The following is a 20375-nucleotide window of genomic DNA, read 5'->3' as shown; positions in this document are numbered from 1 at the left end:
CGGCGCCGGTGCCTGCGCCGCCGCTGGGTGCGCGCGCCGCCGCACGGGTGCTCAGCGTGTTGGGGAAGGAGCACTTGCCGTTGAAATCGCATCTAACGGCGCCTATTAGATTTAGGATACCGTTTCGGGGCTTGGAATCCCGACCGTTGAGATGTAATCCAAGGGCCAGTAGCGGATCGTGGATCATAAAATCGTAGTCGTCGATCTCAGATCCTACGATCCTGGTTGCGTACCGGTTCGTTTTGGTTCGGATCTGATCTGGGCGCTCTGTGGTAGATCGGACGGCTGTAAAAACGAGAGACCCCTTCGGCCAGCACAATTGCTAAAGAGCCCCTGGAATATCTGTGAATCAACCCGCGGTCCACTGGACTGTTCCCTGTGCCTTAGAAATCTTACCCCGAGACCCCTGCACTTTTCAGTAAATGAGGCCTAGCCCAGAACCTATTTAATTTGAATAAAGGAATTAGAAAATGGATTTTTAATATGAAAATAACTACTAGAACTTGATAAATTTATAGAAAATTCATACTTGCTCCAAATTAATCCATTCCACTTTCTAAAATTTTCTAATTTTATTCTCTAACACTTAGAATCTCTATTTTGTCATGACAACAGTAATAAAATTAATTTCCCACTTAATCCTGTTTTAAGCACATAAAACCTTTGAAAATTCATAACTTAAAATCTATAACCCCAAAATTAATGATTCTTGTTCGTAGGATTTTATTTTAATGTGTAGAATATTACTATGTATTTTGTTTATATGTTTGGTGTGATGTTAATTTTCCCTATATCCTGTGCTTGTTTGTATTGTGGTGAGTAGAAGAGCCTGTGACTGAGGATCCTGGTGAGCAGCAGATAGAAGTAGCTGAGCAGGAGCTCATTGAAGGCAAGTTGTGCCCTTGACCACTTTTTACCCAATAACGTTCTTTAATCTCATTTATTCATGCATAGGTTAATTTTGATGGGACCCGATAGGTCACCCTAGATTGTTTATCTCATTACCTTGTTTACCCCTGAATCACTTGGGTAGTTTGCTATTGCTTTACATGGTTTTGGGATAATCATTTATTATATCTATGTTCCAATTCTTTTGTTATTATATTTATGTTCATGTCAAGATCATTAATGTTAATTGGAACATAGAGCTTAACTTGAGTAACACGTGCCACCACAAGGGTTTAATGGGACGCCCTTGGCTGAGTAATTAGGAAAGCTAGTGGAAGACTACCTTACCCGAAAGGGGAAAGGGCAGTAGGGAAGTTGCATGCAAGGAGGTTCTAGGGTTGATTTAGCTGCGATGGCGGTCAGACGGGGGATTCTTGCAGGTGCTCTTCCCATAAACTGTAGCGGGTTTTCGGAAGCTAGTGGAACTTTGTAAAGGCCTCGTAGTGTTGCCCTGCCTCGCCTCCTAGGTAGAGGTGTATGGGAGTCGCGACCCCTTGGCAGATGGGTAACATGACTTGTGGGTAAAGGGTACAACCTCTGCAGAGTGTAAAACTGGTATACTAGCCGAGCTCACGGTCATGAGCAGCTCAGGACTCTCTGATGATTAATTTATGGAACTTAAATTCAATTTTGTCATTTGCATTGCATGGGATTATTATTAATTTTGTTCTATTACTTTATTTAAGGTTTGGTATTTACTTACACTTAGTAACTGCTAATAAAATTTTGACCAACTACTTAAAAGCAATGCTCAGCTTTAACCCCTGTCATTGATTAGCCTTACACATCACATGAACTCCCACCTTTGTGAGTTCATGTCCACTGGTTCCCCACAACTTGTTGAGCTATGATCATGTGTGAGCTCACCCTTGCTGTCTCACACCCCCCATAGGAGAAGAGCAGGTGGTTCAGGAGGAGCCACAAGGCGAGGAGTTTGATCTGATCTAGGTGGCGTTTCTCAGTTGACATTGGCGCCAACGACGATCCTTAGTTCATTTTATTTTTACCTTTTATTTTGTAATAAGACTTCCGCTATGTAATAATACTCTGATTACTGTGACATTTATATCTATACACTTTGTTATTATATATGTTGTCTTCTTTGGCGCATGTATGAGATGCACCCAGCTTTGTTCCTTAAAACCAGGTGTGACAGAAGTGGTATCAGAGGAAATGTTGACTGTAGGACGAAACCTAGATAGAAATGGACAAAACCCTTTCCTACTTACCTTACTCTGATTCATTCTATACTCATCTCATCTTGATCTTGTCTCACCTTTTGCTATTCTACTCTGATTAATCTTATCCTTTCTACTCTAAGTCAAGATGGATTTCACACCTTGGAATCCTACCATTATGATCTTCTTAAGAGATAGGGAACCTAAGATGAAATTAAAACTATTTTCTTTATTTAAAAATGTTGTTTGATTGTTCTGATAATAAATGTCTGATTTGCTTCTTTGATTGATTGAAATATTATATATGGACATCTTAGCATGTACCACCATAAGGTAATGAAGTAGCTATGGTAGGTAAAACATTAATCTGCTTAGCTAATAAATCCCCAAAGTAAACTGATTTGTAAATACTTGCCTTGTCTACTATTCTCTTACCATATGTATCTAACTTAGATGGTCAATACCAGACGGGGTGGTGGAATTGATTTGCCTCCCAATCAACACACTCGGTGGATATATAGATGACCCCAGCCACAGCTAGCAGAGATGAATCCTCCTAATCCTCCACTAGGCGGAGTTGACCCACTGATTGCAGCTCAGATGAGGATGATGCAACAAATGGCGGACACTATGGCAGATATGTGTGCTCAGATGCAGCAAGAACGCCAGGAAATGCGGCAGGAAAGAGAAGAGATACGCAGGAGTTGCGCCAGGAGCGAGAGGAGATACGCCAGGAAAGGAGTGCGCAACAGCAGCTGCAACAGCAAATGCAACAACAACAGCAACAGCAATAAGTACCACTGCCTCCACCACCACCACCAGTTCCACCCCGAGATAAGCATAGGGAGTTCATGAGTCAAAAGCCACCTACATTTGCAAGCTCTCCTGATCCACTGGACGCGGATGATTGGCTGAAATCTATGGAAAAGATGTTGAATATTGCACAATGCACTGGCCGAGAGAAGGTTTTATATGCTTTTGGATGTCTGATAGGTCCTGCTGCTGATTGGTGGGATTCATATACTGCTGCCCATGATGCTGCTGATACTATTACTTGGGCAGAGTTCAGGACACAGTTCAGGAATTATCATATACCTGCTAGATTAATGAAGATTAAGAAGAAGGAATTTCTATCGCTGAAGCAAGGAAGTATGTCAGTCAGCGAGTACCTCGACAAGTTTATCCAGCTATCCAGATATGCTCCATATGAGGTTGCTGAAGATGAGAGGAAGCAGGAGCAATTTATTGAAGGACTTAATGGACCTCTACAGTATGCTCTGGTAGCACATACATTCCCGCCATTTTAGAGGCTGCTTGATAAGGCCCTAGCTATTGAACACAAGCGTGTTAAGCTAGGAGATTTGAAGAGGAAAGCTATATCTCAAGGACAAGGAAGCATCAGTGTTCGTACTCGCTACAGTTCACCCTAGGGTACACCAGTTCGCACTAGCGGAGGCCAGCGCCCAGTTCAGCAATCACCATAGAGGACTCCACCTCCTCGTCAAACTACCCCCACTAGCACCCCGACGAAGTTCTCAGGACAGAGTGCAGGCACCATGTGTTTCAAGTGTGGGAAGACTGGACACTATGCAAATGTCTGCCCATAGAGGATGGCTACTACTCCAGTTCAGAATAGGCAGCAAACTCCAGGTTCTGGCAAGGGATATTCTATTGCCAAGGTTAATCAAGTCAGCGTTGATGCTACTCCTGATGGTGCCAACATTGTACTTGGTATGTTTTATGTTAATGCAATTCCTGCAACTATATTATTTGATTCTGGTGCTACACATTCATTCATGTCTGCTCGATATGCCAACACAAATGAGATACCACTGCTAAATATGAGAAAACCAATGATAGTAATTACACCTAAAGGGCCTGTTGAGGCAAATCAAATGACACGTAGATTGACATTAACAATTATGGGAAGAGAATTTGGAGCTACTGCTATAATATTAGAGGCAAGCAGTATAGATCTGATCCTTGGTATGTCATGGTTAAGAAAGGCAAAGGCCATTATAGCATGTGGTAGAGGTATCGTAGAACTCACTACCCCTAAAGGAGAAAGATTTCAAGTTAATATTGCAGTAACCACCTCATCCAAACGTGCAATGTTCTTTATACCTGAGGAGTTTATTGGTGACAACATCCGTGTGGTTAGAGATTTTTCGGATGTCTTTCCAGAGGAGTTACCAGGGATGCCACCTGATAGAGAAGTTGAGTTTATTATTGATATCTTACCTGGAACTGCCCCTATTTCCAAACATCCATACAGGATGTCTATAGAAGAGTTAAAGGAGCTGAAGAAGCAGTTAACTGAGTTACAAGAGGCTGGGTACATTCATCCGAGTTCCTCACCTTGAGGAGCACCGGTTCTATTTGTACAGAAGAAGGATGGATCACAAAGAATGTGTGTGGATTATAGATCTCTCAATGATGTTATGGTGAAGAACAAGTATCTGTTACCCTGTATTGAGGATTTATTTGATCAGATGAGAGGTGCTAGGGTATTCTCGAAGATTGATCTCCGATCGGGTTACCATCAGATGAGTATTAGACCATCGATTATTCCCAAGACAGCTTTCTCGACTCGATATGGATTGTATGAGTTCACTGTTATGTCGTTTGGATTAACCAATGCACCAGCTTATTTTATGAATTTGATGAACAAGGTGTTTATGGAGTATTTGGACAGATTCATCGTGGTATTCATCGACGATATTCTTATCTACTCCAAGAGTGATAGTGATCATGAGGAACATCTGAGATTGGTGCTACAGAAGCTACGAGATAACCAGCTATATGCCAAGTTTAGCAAGTGCGAGTTTTGGATTGGCGAGGTGCCATTTCTTGGTCATATTATTTCTAATGGAGGAATATCAGTGGATCCTGCTAAGGTTAAGGAGATAATGGAGTGGAGAGTACCCACTACGGTTACGGAGATTCGGAGTTTCTTGGGACTTGCAGGATATTATCGGAGATTTATTGAAGGATTTTCAAAAATCGCTAAACCTATGACTTCGCTTTTGGAGAAGGGCAGAGAATTTAAGTGGGATGGGAAGTGCCAAGGCAGCTTTGATCAATTGAAGAAGAGATTGATGTCACCACCAGTGTTGGTAATGCCAGATCTACAAAAAGGATTTGATATCTACTATGATGCATGTGGCCAAGGCTTGGGGTGTGTGCTCATGCAAGAGGGACATGTGATTGCCTATGCTTCTCGACAGTTACGGAAACATGAATTGAACTACCCCACTCATGACTTAGAATTGGCAGTCGTTGTGCATGCGCTTAAGATATGGAGACATTATATCATGGGAACCAAGTGCCAAGTATACACGGATCATAAGAGTTTGAAGTATATATTCACTCAGAAGGATCTCAACCTTAGGCAACACCGTTGGTTGGAACTTATTAAGGATTATGATTTGGAGATTCACTATCACCCGAGCAAGGCAAATTTGGTTGCAGATGCCTTGAGTCGCAAGGAGCATGTTCATTCAGCTATTGTTGCCCAGCTACCCGATGAGATTATTGAAGATTTCAGGAGACTTAACCTAGGGTAGTTGCTCACATTGAAGGAGTTACTATTGATGTGGAACCTACTTTGGAGCAAGAGATCCACAAGGGACAAATTGGTGATGCTAAAATACAAGAGATTAAGGATCTGATTACTGAAGGTCGAGGTCCAGAATTCATGGAAGATGAGCAAGGCACCGTATGGTTCAAGGACAGGATGTGTGTTCCTGATATTGAAAGCCTTCGAGAGACTATTTTAAAGGAGACCCATGACTCGGATTATTCTATTCATCCTGGTAGTACCAAGATGTATCAGGATTTGAAGCAAAAATATTGGTGGTATGGACTGAAGAGAGATGTAGCTGCACATGTGGCTATGTGCGATGTATGTCAAAGAGTTAAGGCTGAACACCAGAGGCCAGCTGGACTGTTGCACCCACTGAAGATACCCGAGTGGAAGTGGGAAGAGATTGGTATGGATTTCATTACTGGATTGCCTCGCACCCAGAAAGGATATGATGCTATATGGGTGATTGTGGATAGATTGACTAAAGTGGCTCACTTTATTCCTGTCAAGACTACTTATAAAGGTTCTCAGCTAGCAGAGTTGTATATGGCTCGGATTGTGTGTTTACATGGAGTACCAAAGAAGATCGTATCTGATCGAGGTTCACAATTTACCTCAAGATTTTGGAGAAGCTTTCATGAGAATATGAGTACAAAGTTGAATTTTAGTACGGCTTATCACCCTCAGACAGATGGACAGACTGAAAGGACTAATCAAGTTTTGGAAGATATGTTGAGAGCTTGTGCACTTCAGCATGGAGGAAGTTGGGATAAAAGTCTACCATATGCTGAGTTCTCTTATAATAATAGTTACCAGGCCAGTCTGAAGATTCCTTTTGAAGCTTTATATGGAAGTGCAGGACTCCTCTATATTGGGATCAGACTGGAGAAAGACAGTTCTTTGGGCCTGAACTGATTCAAGAAGCAGAAGAACAAGTCCGTATAATTCGAGAAAATTTGAGGGTAGCTCAAACTAGGCAAAAGAGCTATGCTGATAATAGAAGGAGGCCACTGGAATTTGAGGAAGGAGATTATGTGTACCTCAAGGTGTCACCACTTCGTGGAATGAGGAGATTCAAAGTCAAGGGCAAATTGTCCCCTCGCTATATTGGACCATTCCTGATCTTTAGGTGAGTTGGGGAGATGACATACCAACTCGAGCTACCTACTAGTCTATCTGATGTGCATAATGTGTTCCACGTATCTCAACTGAAGAAGTGTCTCTGTGTCCCTGAGGAACAGTTACCAATGGAAGAGCTCAGTGTTCAGGGTGATTTGACTTACACGGAGTATCCGATCAAGATTCTTGACACTTTAACTAGAGTTACAAGAAATAAGGTGATAAAGATGTGCAAAGTACAATGGAATCACCACGGAGAAGATGAAGCGACCTAGGAAAGAGAAGAAGAGCTTCGCATAGATTTTCCCCATCTTTTCCCTCGTTCTTCCTAAATCTCGAGGACGAGATTATTTTTAAGGAGGGTAGGATTTGTAATACCCAATTTGTAATAGATAATAAAAGAGGAGAAAAGTTATTTCCTATATTCTATGTGTGTGTGTTGAATCTACTTATTATCACGTGTGAACACCATATCCAAAAACAAATAAATAATAAAAAGGTATACCATTAAATTGTGCATCATGCTGAGGTTTTATTTGATGTGCATTATGTGGCAACATAAAATGACAAGAAGTATAGTAAAGCCCAAAGTGGAACCTGAATATAAAAGAAATTCTAAGATGTAGAAAAGAGGAGAAAACAAATACTATGTGAGTAAAAATAAGTATGAAAAGATATATAAATAATAGTAAAATATAGTATGTGAATGTGTACAATTGACTCAAAGATGAAACTCATGAAAGAATTATAATTCAAATTTGGAATTTAAAATAGAAAAGAAGACAAAAAGAATACAAAAAGGAAAACGTGCAGCTGGGCCAACTTCAGGCCTTTTTGGCCCAACTCCAATTCACACAGCGCGGCGTCTTCCCTGGCTAAGGCGCGCCGACCAGTGGGCCCTGCGGGTCGGTCACACAGGCGCTCGCATAATCATCTACGCGCGCACCTGACCACTAGGGTCCGTGAACCAGCCTCCGTGCGCGCGCACCCAAGTCACTGGCAAATTGGACCCGTGTGTCAGCTGCTGCAACCGCTCCGCATGGCGGGCACGACGCCGACGATTCTTGCGCGCTCGGCCCTTGACCACGCCGGGGGATAAAATCCCAGACGCCCTAACCTCTCCTCCGTTCCATTGCCCCATTGAGTTCGCACTAACACCTAGCTTCTAGAGCCGCCATCGTCGACCAGTGAGGAAAAGAGAGTATCCGCCGCCGACGAGCACGAGAATCGTGGTCGCTCGGGCATCCGTGGGGCATTAAGGAGCTGTGTCGTGGTTCCTGGGAGCTCCGTCAGCCATCAGTTCCTCCGTCGGTGTCTCTGTGCTTGGGCGATTCGCAGCTGCGCCGTGCCTCACCGTGGGCGACCGCCTCTGGAGCCGTAGGTGGGGTCGGGGCCATCACCGGTGTACCCAGAACACGGGCGCGTGATTTGCAAGCATTGGAAGGAGAAGCACCGCCGGCAATCGCTCACCGGTGCTGTCACACCCGGTTTTAGAAGGCAAACCGAATGCGAACCATGTACGTGTCAGGATCAGTTATTCACGTACACAGCAGTTACATAACATGGACATCATCACACAGTGCTCAAATAGTATTAAAAGGAAAATAATAGTCGATTACATCATACGTCTGAGACGTCCATATAGTCCTTACAATAAATCAAAGTGCGGAAAAGAAACGCAGATAAACGCGGCCTTCACAGGCAGCCAACTGGGGGTTGCCGCTAACCCACGCCTAGAACTCGTCGTAGTCTTGGAACTCCTGGAAGTCTCCTTCCACAGCTTCATCTTCTCCTGAGCAGTGGTTGCAATGCTGACAACCTGGGGATGGGGGGGTTGGTGTGTAGAGCAAGGGTGAGTACACATCAACATACTCAGCAAGTATCCTGTTTGGCTGTAGTGGACTAGCTTTATGTGGGGATAAGTCAAGCAGTTGCTTTTAGTTGGTCAGATTATTATTTCTAGTAGAGAAAGCCAAGTTTTAGATTTAACCCACGTTATTAACCCAAACGTACTCCTTTCCAAATGGAAAGAGTACCACTTACCAGCACCATAGTCATAACCAAAGCCATCGATCTCATAGCCACCTGTACCATAATGTCTCTGATCAAGTACCACTAATCACTGGAGCTCCCTTGGCCGCTCATAACCGCGAGCACGGCTGATATATCAGTTTTCAAACACTCTGTAGAGGTTGTGCACTTTACCCACAAGCCGTGATTCCCTCTTGCCTCGGGCCGATCAAACCCTTAAACACTACCAAGGTGAATAGGCAGGGTCTCACTACGTAGCCTTTACAAAGATTCCCCGGGGCTGTAGCCGCCCGTTAGGTTTCCTAAATGTACCGCACTCCTCCCCAAGGGACAAATCAACCTTGGCAGAGCGAGCCGCATACACCGAGCCCCATTGACGGCACGACGGCGAAGCGAACTACACCCCGGATCCTCTAATTATTCAGCTAAGGGCACCCCATTCCACCCTCATGGTTGCACTGTTTTCCCGGGCGGTCATCCATAGAACAGGTCCTTACGGAGAGGCACTCGAGAAACCGCTCGAGCCCCCTTAAAGCCACAAGTACAACATCATAATAAGAAAGGGGAAAACATCGTATCATAGATAATCTCATCATGTTCATTAATTAGAGTTGAGCAATAGCATAAAGCTAAATAATAATAATCCAACCCAGATAGGTAAACAAGGACATGGATAACAAAAGCTAGTCAAACCTTAGGTATAAATATGTAAAGCGGGAGGTGAATTAAATAATGAATAGGACAGAGATAGGTCAAAGGACACTTGCCTCCACCAACCGACTGCTGCTCAGGGGCTTCTCCTGCGGGTTCTTCGGGTTCTCCGACCGGATCGTTCTCTATGCGAGTGCAAACATACATACATCCACATATTTAATACAAAAGAACAGTACACCATTCAATAGAATGCAATAAGTAAACAGACGTTCCACGCGGGCTCGCGAGTACGGTTAAGAGAGAAAGAGGAAAAGACAGTCGAGAAACGATCACGTTACATGATTATAAATTAATCACTCGCTTAATGGAAGGAAATTTAATGTAGACACTATGTTTAGCGTAAAGTAAAGTCATGTTTCATGTCTAATCATTATAAGCAGGTGGAGATAAATAAAAAGGATGGTCGCACAGCGAGACGCGCGACATAGCACTCTAAAACAAATTAAGAAGTTAACGACTCGTCGCGCGACCGGGCACGCAACGAGACACTTCGCCTTGGTTATGAGGAGACGTTAAGCGTCGCGCGACGAAACGCACGACGGCATACGTCGACTAAACTAAGTCCAAAGTGGAACGTCGCGTGAATACACACGCGGCGTTACACCTTAAACAACCTGAAATTAAAATGGATCGTCGCGCGACGAAGCGCACGACACAACACACAGATAGAATCTGAAATTAGACAAATCCGTCGCGCGGCGAAGCGCGCGACGCAGCACGCTAATTAACAAATAATCACCGCGAGCGCGAGCGAGCGGGGACATGGTCGGGCGAGGCCGGGACGGGGGCGGGGCGACCGGGCCGGGGCTGGGGAAGGGCGGGGGGCGGTTGAACCGGCCAGGGGGCGGTTGAACCGGCCAGGGGCCACGCCGGGGCCGGACCGCGCCGGGGCCACGCCGGGGCCGCGCCGCCGCTCCGGGGGCCGCGCCGGGCGAGCAGGGAGTCGCCGGGGCCAGCATGGGCCGCCGGGGCCGCGCCGCCGCGCACGGGGCTGGGACGGGGGCGAGCGCCGCCGCGGGGAGGCCGGGGCGGGGTCGCGCGCCGCGGGGGGGAGCAGGGCGGGGCCGCGGGCGCCGCCACGAGGGGAGGCCGGGCGGGGCCGCGCCGCCGCGCGTAGGGCCGGGTCGGGGGGCCGCGCCGCGCCGAGGAAGCAGGGAGCGGGGCCGGGGCGCCGCCGCGCAGGCAGGGGGGCGGGGGCCGCGCGCCACCGCGGGCCAGGGGAGGGTGGGGGCGTCGCCGCGCCGGGGCTGGGGAAGGGCGGGGGCGCCGTCGCGCGAGCAGGGGGCGGGCGGGGCCGCGCGCCGCCGCGAGCGGGGAGGGCAGGGGCGCGCGCGAGCAGGGGGAGAGAGAGGGCGCGCGCGGGGGAGAGAAGAGGAGGGAGAGGGAGAGAGAGAGGAGAAGGGGAGGGGAGCTCACCTCGGGGTCCAAAATCCGGTGATCGCCGTCTGCAAATCCTAGGGCACCACGGGGAGAGAGAGGTGGAAGAGGGAGAGGAGAGGTTGTTGTGCGGGAGATCCAAATGAGAGAGGGAGGAGAGGGGGGCGCATGGGGGGGTTGGGCGCCAGGGGCGCGCAGGGCCGGACCGGACCGGGCCGGGCAGGGCAGGGCTGGGCTGGGCCGAGCCACTTCGTGGATCGAAAACCCACGACGCGCGCGGACCACTAAACGGAATTAAATCGCAAATCGAAATCCGGAACGGAACGAGACGAACACTCAACATCAGACCAAGAAACGTGCTTCGGCATGATGCAACACCCATGACACTTAGGTTTTGGTTTATACATGACACGAACACCTGTCACTATACTGGTTTGAAATTGGGAAGAATGAGCAAAACGGGGAAAGAGAAAAGAGAGTAACGCCCGAATTTGGTGAGAGAAAAGAAGAAAAAATTCTACCCCCAAATTCAGGGCGTTACAAACCTATCCCCCTTAAAAGAATCTCGCCCTCGAGATTCAGGGTTGGCTAGCAAAGAGCTCAGGGTATTTAGTCAACAGATCATCTTCACGCTCCCAGGTTGCTTCTTCCTCAGAGTGGTGATCCCATCTGACTTTGCACATTCTGATGGTCTTCCTTCGGGTGACTCTGTCTGCAACCTCAAGGATTTGCACTGGCTTCTCAACGTAGGTCAAGTCCTCTTGGACTTCAAGACCTTCCACTGGCAACTGCTCTTCTGGCACACGCAAGCACTTCTTCAACTGAGACACATGAAAGACATCGTGCACAGCTGACAAATTCTCTGGCAAACTGAGCTGATAGGCCACTTCTCCTCGTCTTGCAAGAATCTGATACGGACCAATGTAGCGGGGTGCTAGCTTGCCTTTCACTCCGAACCTTCTGACTCCTCTGATCGGTGACACTTTTAGATAGACAAAGTCTCCGACTTCGAAACTCAGCTCTCTTCTTCTTGTGTCTGCATAGCTTCGCTGTCTTGATTGCGCTATCTTCAGATTCTCTCGGACCATCTTGATGTTCTCTTCGGCTTCAAGCAGAATGTCTGGCCCAAACACTTGCTTCTCTCCAGGCTGATCCCATTGCAACGGAGTTCTGCAACTCCTTCCATAGAGCGCCTGAAATGGTGACATCTTCAAACTGGCCTGGTAGCTATTGTTATAGGAGAACTCTGCATAAGGCAATCGCTTGTCCCATCCGGACTGATCTTGCAACACACAAGCTCTCAACATGTCTTCAACAATTTGATTGGTTCTTTCGGTCTGGCCATCTGTCTGCGGATGATATGCTGAACTGAAATTCAGATGCGTGCCCAAGGCTTCATGCAACTGCTGCCAGAAATGGGAGGTGAACTGTGTTCCTCTGTCTGACACTATCTTCTTTGGCACACCATGAAGACAAACGATCCGAGACATATACAACTCTGCCAATACTGCACTGCTGTAGTTGGTCTTGACAGGTATGAAGTGGGCTGACTTGGTCAAGCGGTCCACTACTACCCAAATGGAATCGTAGCCGGCTCGAGTGCGAGGCAATCCGACTATGAAATCCATACCGATTTCGTCCCATTTCCACTGAGGGATCTGCAACGGTTGCAACAATCCAGCTGGTCTCTGGTGCTCTGCCTGAATTCTTCGACAACTATCGCACATAGCCACATGCTCTGCGATTTCCCTCTTCATTCTGTACCACCAGAATTTCTTCTTCAGATCCTGATACATCTTCTCACTGCCAGGGTGAATCGAATAGGCTGTCTCATGAGCTTCCTTGAGGATCAACTCCCGAATGGACTGGACATTGGGAACACATAAGCGGTCTTTGAACCATATCACGCCTTCTGCATCTTCTCGAAAATCTTTGCCTCTGCCATCTAGAATCAGTCGCCGGATCTCACTGATCTTCTCATCATTCTTCTGCGCTTCTTTGATTTCACGCTCTAAGGTAGGTTCCAACTCAACTGTGACTCCTCGCGAATTGTTCAGAAATCCGAGACTCAACCTGTCGAACTCCTTGGCCAACTCATAAGGCATCGGACGAGCAACCATCAGATTGACTTGACTCTTTCTGCTCAAAGCATCTGCCACTACGTTTGCTTTGCCTGGATGGTAATGAATCTCCAACTCATAATCTTTGATCAACTCTAACCACCTTCGTTGCCTCATGTTCAACTCTGACTGAGTGAATATGTACTTCAGACTCTTGTGATCTGTGTAAACATCGCATTTCTGTCCATACAGATAGTGCCTCCATGTCTTCAGTGCGTGAACCACTGCTGCCAACTCTAGATCATGGATTGGGTAGTTCTTCTCATGAACCTTCAGCTGTCGGGACGAGTAAGCCACAACTCTTCCCTCTTGCATCAACACACACAACAAACCGGTGTAACAAGCATCACAGTACACAGAGAAGGACTTGTGCACATCAGGCAAGACTAGGACAGGCGTTGTAGTCAACTTCTCTTTCAGCGCTTCAAAAGCCTCTTGACATTTCTCGGTCCACTTGAACTCAACTTTGTTGCCTAGCAACGCTGTCATTGGTTTTGCAATCTTCGAAAACCCTTCAATGAATCGCCGATAATATCCGGCCATTCCAATGAAACTCTTGATTCCTCGAGCATCTGTTGGCGCTTTCCAGTTCAGAATGTCTGCCACTTTCTTCGGATCTACAGCCAATCCTTCTTTGTTGATTATGTGACCCAAGAACAGGACTTCATTGATCCAGAATTCACACTTGCTCAACTTTGCATACAACTGGTGCTCTCGCAATCTCTGCAACACCATCTTCAAATGATCTGTGTGCTCTTCTTCGCTTTGAGAATAAACCAGAATGTCATCAATGAATACCACCACAAACTTATCGAGATACTCCATGAACACACTATTCATCAAGTTCATAAAGAACGCTGGCGCATTGGTCAAACCAAAAGACATCACTGTGAACTCATACAAACCATACTTGGTAATGAATGCCGTCTTCGGGATGTCCGAAGGTCGGATCCTGAGCTGATGATAACCTGACCTCAGATCAATCTTGGAGAACACACTGGCTCCTCTCAACTGGTCGAACAGATCTTCTATTCTGGGCAAAGGGTACTTGTTCTTGATCGTGACTTCATTCAAAGCTCGATAATCGATACACATCCTTTTGGTGCCATCTTTCTTTTCCACGAACAAGACAGGAGCGGCCCAAGGCGAGGTGCTTGGCCGAATTTAACCTTTCTCTGACAGCTCATCGATCTGCCTCTTAAGCTCAACCAACTCTGGTCCCGATATTCTGTAAGCTCTCTTAAAGATAGGGGCAGTTCCAGGAAGAAGCTCTATAGCAAACTCAACTTTCCGCTCTGGTGGCATACCCGGTAAGTCCTTTGGAAACACATCTGGGAACTCGGACACAACCCTGATACTCTCAATTGGGTCTGCTTCACTGTTATCAACAACTATCTGATAACAACTTCCTTTCTTTGGCTCAGGCGGGACTAACTCCGTCACCACTTCCTCTCCAAGTGGGGACATTAACTTGATTGTCCTCTTATCACAACTGATAACTGCCTGATACTTATCTAGCCAATTCATCCCTAGGATGACATCTATTCCCTGAGTACCCATTACTATAAGGTTAGCGGGAAACGCTATCCCCCTTATTTCCACACTTACCTTCAAACAAATGCTATCGGCTCGAATTCTACCACCGACTGAGTCAATTTGAATGGGGGTTGACATGGTAGTAATTGGAAGATTATGTGCTTCTACCCATGATGCAGTAATGAAAGAATGCGTTGCTCCAATATCAAATAACACTTCTGCAATATGGGAGTCAACTGGGAACATACCTACTATCATGCCGGGGGTCTCCTGAACTGCTTCAGCCTCCAAGTGATTCAGCCTTCCATGATTGTAACGTGGCTGAGAGCGGTTGCCTGCTCCAGGCTGAGGCACATTCTGCTTTGCCGGGGCATTGGGGCCTGACTGCTGCTGGGCTGCCTTCTTCGGACATTGCATCACCCAGTGGCCTTGCTCTCCACAGTGGAAACATGCCCTGTTTCCAACCTAAGTTGGTGCTGCCTGACTGTTCTGCTAGCTTGCTGGGGCAGGAAGACGAGGTGTCTGCTGATTCTGCCTCTGAAACTGACCTCCTCCTGACTGATTGTTCTGACGATTCTGATACTGATGCTGAGGATACTGCCTTTGGAACTGCTGATGCTGCTGAGGTGGACGCTGGTTCTGCCTGAACTGCTGACATTGATTGCTTGAGAAACAAGGACGGCTGCTGCTTCCAGGCTGGGGTCCACTGATCTTGCGCTTACGATCCTCCATCTCCTTACGCTTCCTCTCTGTCATGATTTCTCTGTCAATCAGGTGCTGGAATGTCGAGAAGGTGTGATTCATCAGTTGATACTGCAGAGGGTCAACCAAGCCTCTCAGGAAACGGTACTGTCGCTTGGCGTCAGTGTTGACATCTTCAGGAGCATAGCGAGACAATTGCAGAAACCTGTCTCGGTACTTACTGACAGACAATGGCCCTTGCTTGAGGGCCAGGAACTCCTCCTTCTTCACTGTCATCAGACCTGCAGGAACATGGTACTGACGAAAGCTACCTCTGAACTCTTCCCAGGTGATGGCGTCAGGGTGGGCATGGGTGGCGAGGTAAGACTCCCACCATGACTGGGCTGCTCCTCTCAACAGACGGGGATCGTACAGGACTTTCTCCCTGTCATCGCACTGAGCGGTATGCAACTCACGCTCCACAGTGCACAGCCAGTCTTCAGCATCCATGGGGTCAGAAGAATGAGCGAACGTTGGTGGATGACCTCTCATGAATTCAGCACGCTTGTCTCTGGGCATCTAAGGCTGAGGCTGAGGTGGTGCCTGCTGCTGCTGCTGCTGCTGCTGAATGGCGGCCAGAGTCTGACCGATGGCTTGAACTGCCTGAGTCTGCATCAGAAACATCTGCTCGATGGACATCGGGGGCGGGGGTGGCAGGTGCTGCTGCTGAGGCACCTCCTCCTGTTGAGCGGCTCGCTCCTGCTGAGCACGCCTTCCTCCTCTGTGCCTATTCTCTGACATCTGCAGAATGCAACCACACATCAGAACTGATCTGGCAAATCTTGCAGCATAAGAAAAGAGTATAGAATTCTTCAACAGCACTGAATAGATGAGCATCTTCACTGATCTCCAACACAGACCACACAACCTCTTAGATAGAAGGAAAGTGGAACAAAAGGTTTCCCAACTATATAACTAACTTCATTAACATAATAGGTAAACCAAAATGCAGGGGATACCCACACTCTGGTGACAATCATTACAAAGATCCAAACCAAACATAGTTCATCATGACAAACATAAATGCACAGGATATAGCAAACTACCCTGTCTAACTAAGACTAACTAAGACCGAGACTAACGCTAAGACTGAAGCTTCTATGTATATATATATATATATCGTATTAATTACAAGATCCAACTCTAACGAGCTATGGTTCTAGATTTATCTTGGTCTTGCAGTCGGGGCTGCCATAAGACTGGTGTCCACGCCGAGGTGAGCGGTACGGGTGCTGAGTCCCAACGGGAGCGGGGGAACCATCGTCCAGGTGACGACGTTCCGCGCGCTCAGCCCGCAGCAGGGCGATCTCAGCACGAGCCCTACTCAGCTCGTCTAGTGCATGGTCCAGCTCCGTGTTTAGCACGGCGGCTAGGTTGACTGTGCTGCTCAACCTAGGATTGTCCTCACCAGCAGGTGAAACAATCACGCCTCCTGTGCTGCCAGATGGACGGCGGGGGTAATACTTCAGGTCAAGACCGTCAGCTACCCCACCGAGAACCGAGCAGTAGTGCGAAAGCGCACGCCGTGCAGCATCTTGCATGGCTGCCTCAGCTGAGTCCCGCTCAGAGATAGAATAGTGCTCTGAGCAGACCTCAGCACCCTGGAGACTGTTCTCCGAACGGCGCACCAAGCAGGTTGCCTCCCAGCGGTCCGGGTAGACCCCGCGACTATGCTGGTAGACCACACAGCGATACTCGATGGACCAAGTACGCCGGTTAGGTGCCCGACGTAGCAGGGTGTCGAGCGCATCGTGGAAGTGACACCCGCGAGCAGCGTCGCGAGTGATGGGCCGAGCAACCCATCCTTCCAGCTCATGGTCAGCAGGGAAGTCGGTGTCGTGACTCGAGCTGTCGTCGCCACCTCCGTCGTCTGGGTCTCCTCCAGCAGCTACTCCAGAGGCTGGGGCGCCCAGTGGTGGTGCAGGGGGCGCCTCCAGGGGAAGCACGGGGGAGCAGCTCCTCACGGACTCTATCTCCTGTTGGAGCGAGAAGGAAGAGCCCTGCTGCTCCTGTCGTCGACGTTCCTGCTCCTCATGCAGGCGGTGGTGTAGTCTCTCCAAGTGGCTGGACTGTCCGGCCACGGGACGGCGAAGCGGACGCTCAGCAAGGCGGGAGGGTAAGAAGGGGATGACGGACTTTCGTGCAGTGTCTCTAAGTCGAGCCATCTACAAAAGACATCGCAAGCAAAAGGGTGAGAACAGAATCAATATGACCAGCAAGTAATGAATCATAAATAAATGAAGGATTAGAATAAAACATGATTTTTCAGCAAGGTATAATATATAGTAGAACATAGGTTTGGTCGGTATGACCAACTTTTGAAGGGATATCAAAGTCAAGGCAGGGACAGAGGTCTATAGTCCTTAGAACGACCATTCTATTCTAGGTTAGCGGTCCTACAGTCAGCACGGCTTTGATACCACTTATGTCACACCCGGTTTTAGAAGGCAAACCGAATGCGAACCATGTATGTGCCAGGATCAGTTATTCACGTACACAGCAGTTACATAACATGGACATCATCACACAGTGCTCAAATAGTATTAAAAGGAAAATAATAGTCGATTACATCATACGTCTGATACGTCCATATAGTCCTTACAATAAATCAAAGTGCGGAAAAGAAACGCAGATAAACGCGGCCTTCACAGGCAGCCAACTGGGGGTTGCCGCTAACCCACGCCTAGAACTCGTCGTAGTCTTGGAACTCCTGGAAGTCTCCTTCCACAGCTTCATCTTCTCCTAAGCAGTGGTTGCAATGCTGACAACCTGGGGATGGGGGGGGGGGTTTGGTGTGTAGAGCAAGGGTGAGTACACATCAACATACTCAGCAAGTATCCTGTTTGGCTGTAGTGGACTAGCTTTATGTGGGGATAAGTCAAGCAGTTGCTTTTAGTTGGTCAGATTATTATTTCTAGTAGAGAAAGCCAAGTTTTAGATTTAACCCACGTTATTAACCCAAACGTACTCCTTTCCAAACGGAAAGAGTACCACTTACCAGCACCATAGTCATAACCAAAGCCATCGATCTCATAGCCACCTGTACCATAATGTCTCTGATCAAGTACCACTAATCACTGGAGCTCCCTTGGCCGCTCATAACCGCGAGCACGGCTGATATATCAGTTTTCAAACACTCTGCAGAGGTTGTGCACTTTACCCACAAGCCGTGATTCCCTCTTGCCTCGGGCCGATCAAACCCTTAAACACTACCAAGGTGAATAGGCAGGGTCTCACTACGTAGCCTTTACAAAGATTCCCCGGGGCTGTAGCCGCCCGTTAGGTTTCCTAAATGTACCGCACTCCTCCCCAAGGGACAAATCAACCTTGACAGAGCGAGCCGCATACACCGAGCCCCATTGACGGCACGACGGCGAAGCGAACTACACCCCGGATCCTCTAATTATTCAGCTAAGGGAACCCCATTCCACCCTCATGGTTGCACTGTTTTCCCAGGCGGTCATCCATAGAACAGGTCCTTACGGAGAGGCACTCGAGAAATCGCTCGAGCCCCCTTAAAGCCACAAGTACAACATCATAATAAGAAAGGGGAAAACAGCGTATCATAGATAATCTCATCATGTTCATTAATTAGAGTTGAGCAATAGCATAAAGCTAAATAATAATAATCCAACCCAGATAGGTAAACAAGGACATGGATAACAAAAGCTAGTCAAACCTTAAGTATAAATATGTAAAGCGGGAGGTGAATTAAATAATGAATAGGACAGAGATAGGTCAAAGGACACTTGCCTCCACCAACCGACTGCTGCTCAGGGGCTTCTCCTGCGGGTTCTTCGGGTTCTCCGACCGGATCGTTCTCTATGCGAGCACAAACATACATACATCCACATATTTAATACAAAAGAACAGTACATCATTCAATAGAATGCAATAAGTAAACAGACGTTCCACGCGGGCTCGCGAGTACGGTTAAGAGAGAAAGAGGAAAAGACAGTCGAGAAACGATCACGTTACATGATTATAAATTAACCACTCGCTTAATGGAAGGAAATTTAATGTAGACACTATGTTTAGCGTAAAGTAAAGTCATGTTTCATGTCTAATCATTATAAGCAGGTGGAGATAAATAAAAAGGATGGTCGCGCGGCGAGACGCGCGACATAGCACTCTAAAACAAATTAAGAAGTTAACGACTCGTCGCGCGACCGGGCACGCAACGAGACACTTCGCCTTGGTTATGAGGAGACGTTAAGCGTCGCGCGACGAAACGCACAACGGCATACGTCGACTAAACTGAGTCCAAAGTGGAACGTCGCGTGAATACACACGCGGCGTTACACCTTAAACAACCTGAAATTAAAATGGATCGTCGCGCGACGAAGCGCACGACGCAACACACATATAGAATCTGAAATTAGACAAATCCGTCGCGCGGCGAAGCGCGCGACGCAGCACGCTAATTAACAAATAATCACCGCGAGCGCGAGCGAGCGGGGACACGGTCGGGCGAGGCCGGGACGGGGGCGGGGCGACCGGGCCGGGGCTGGGGAAGGGCGGGGGGGGCGGTTGAACCGGCCAGGGGGCGGTTGAACCGGCTAGGGGCCGCGCCGGGGCCGGACCGCGCCGGGGCCACGCCGGGGCCGCGCCGCCGCTCCGGGGGCCGCGCCGGGCGAGCAGGGAGCCGCCGGGGCCGCACCGGGCGAGCAGGGGCCGCCGGGGCCGCGCCGCCGCGCACGGGGCTAGGACGGGGGCGAGCGCCGCCGCGGGGAGGCCGGGGCGGGGTCGCGCGCCGCGGGGGGGAGCAGGGCGGGGCCGCGGGCGCCGCCGCGAGGGGAGGCCGGGCGGGGTCGCGCCGCCGCGCGCAGGGCCGGGTCGGGGGCCGCGCCGCGCCGGGGAAGCAGGGAGCGGGGCCGGGGCGCCGTCGCGCAGGCAGGGGGCGGGGGCCGCGCGCCGCCGCGCGGGCAGGGGGCGGGGCCGCGCCGCCGCGGGCCAGGGGAGGGCGGGGGCGTCGCCGCGCCGGGGCTGGGGAAGGGCGGGGGCGCCGTCGCGCGAGCAGGGGGC

This window comes from Zea mays, chromosome 6 (assembly GCF_902167145.1).
Source record: "Zea mays cultivar B73 chromosome 6, Zm-B73-REFERENCE-NAM-5.0, whole genome shotgun sequence".
In the NCBI taxonomy this organism is placed as follows: Eukaryota; Viridiplantae; Streptophyta; class Magnoliopsida; order Poales; family Poaceae; genus Zea; species Zea mays.
This window is presented reverse-complemented; position numbering follows the sequence as displayed.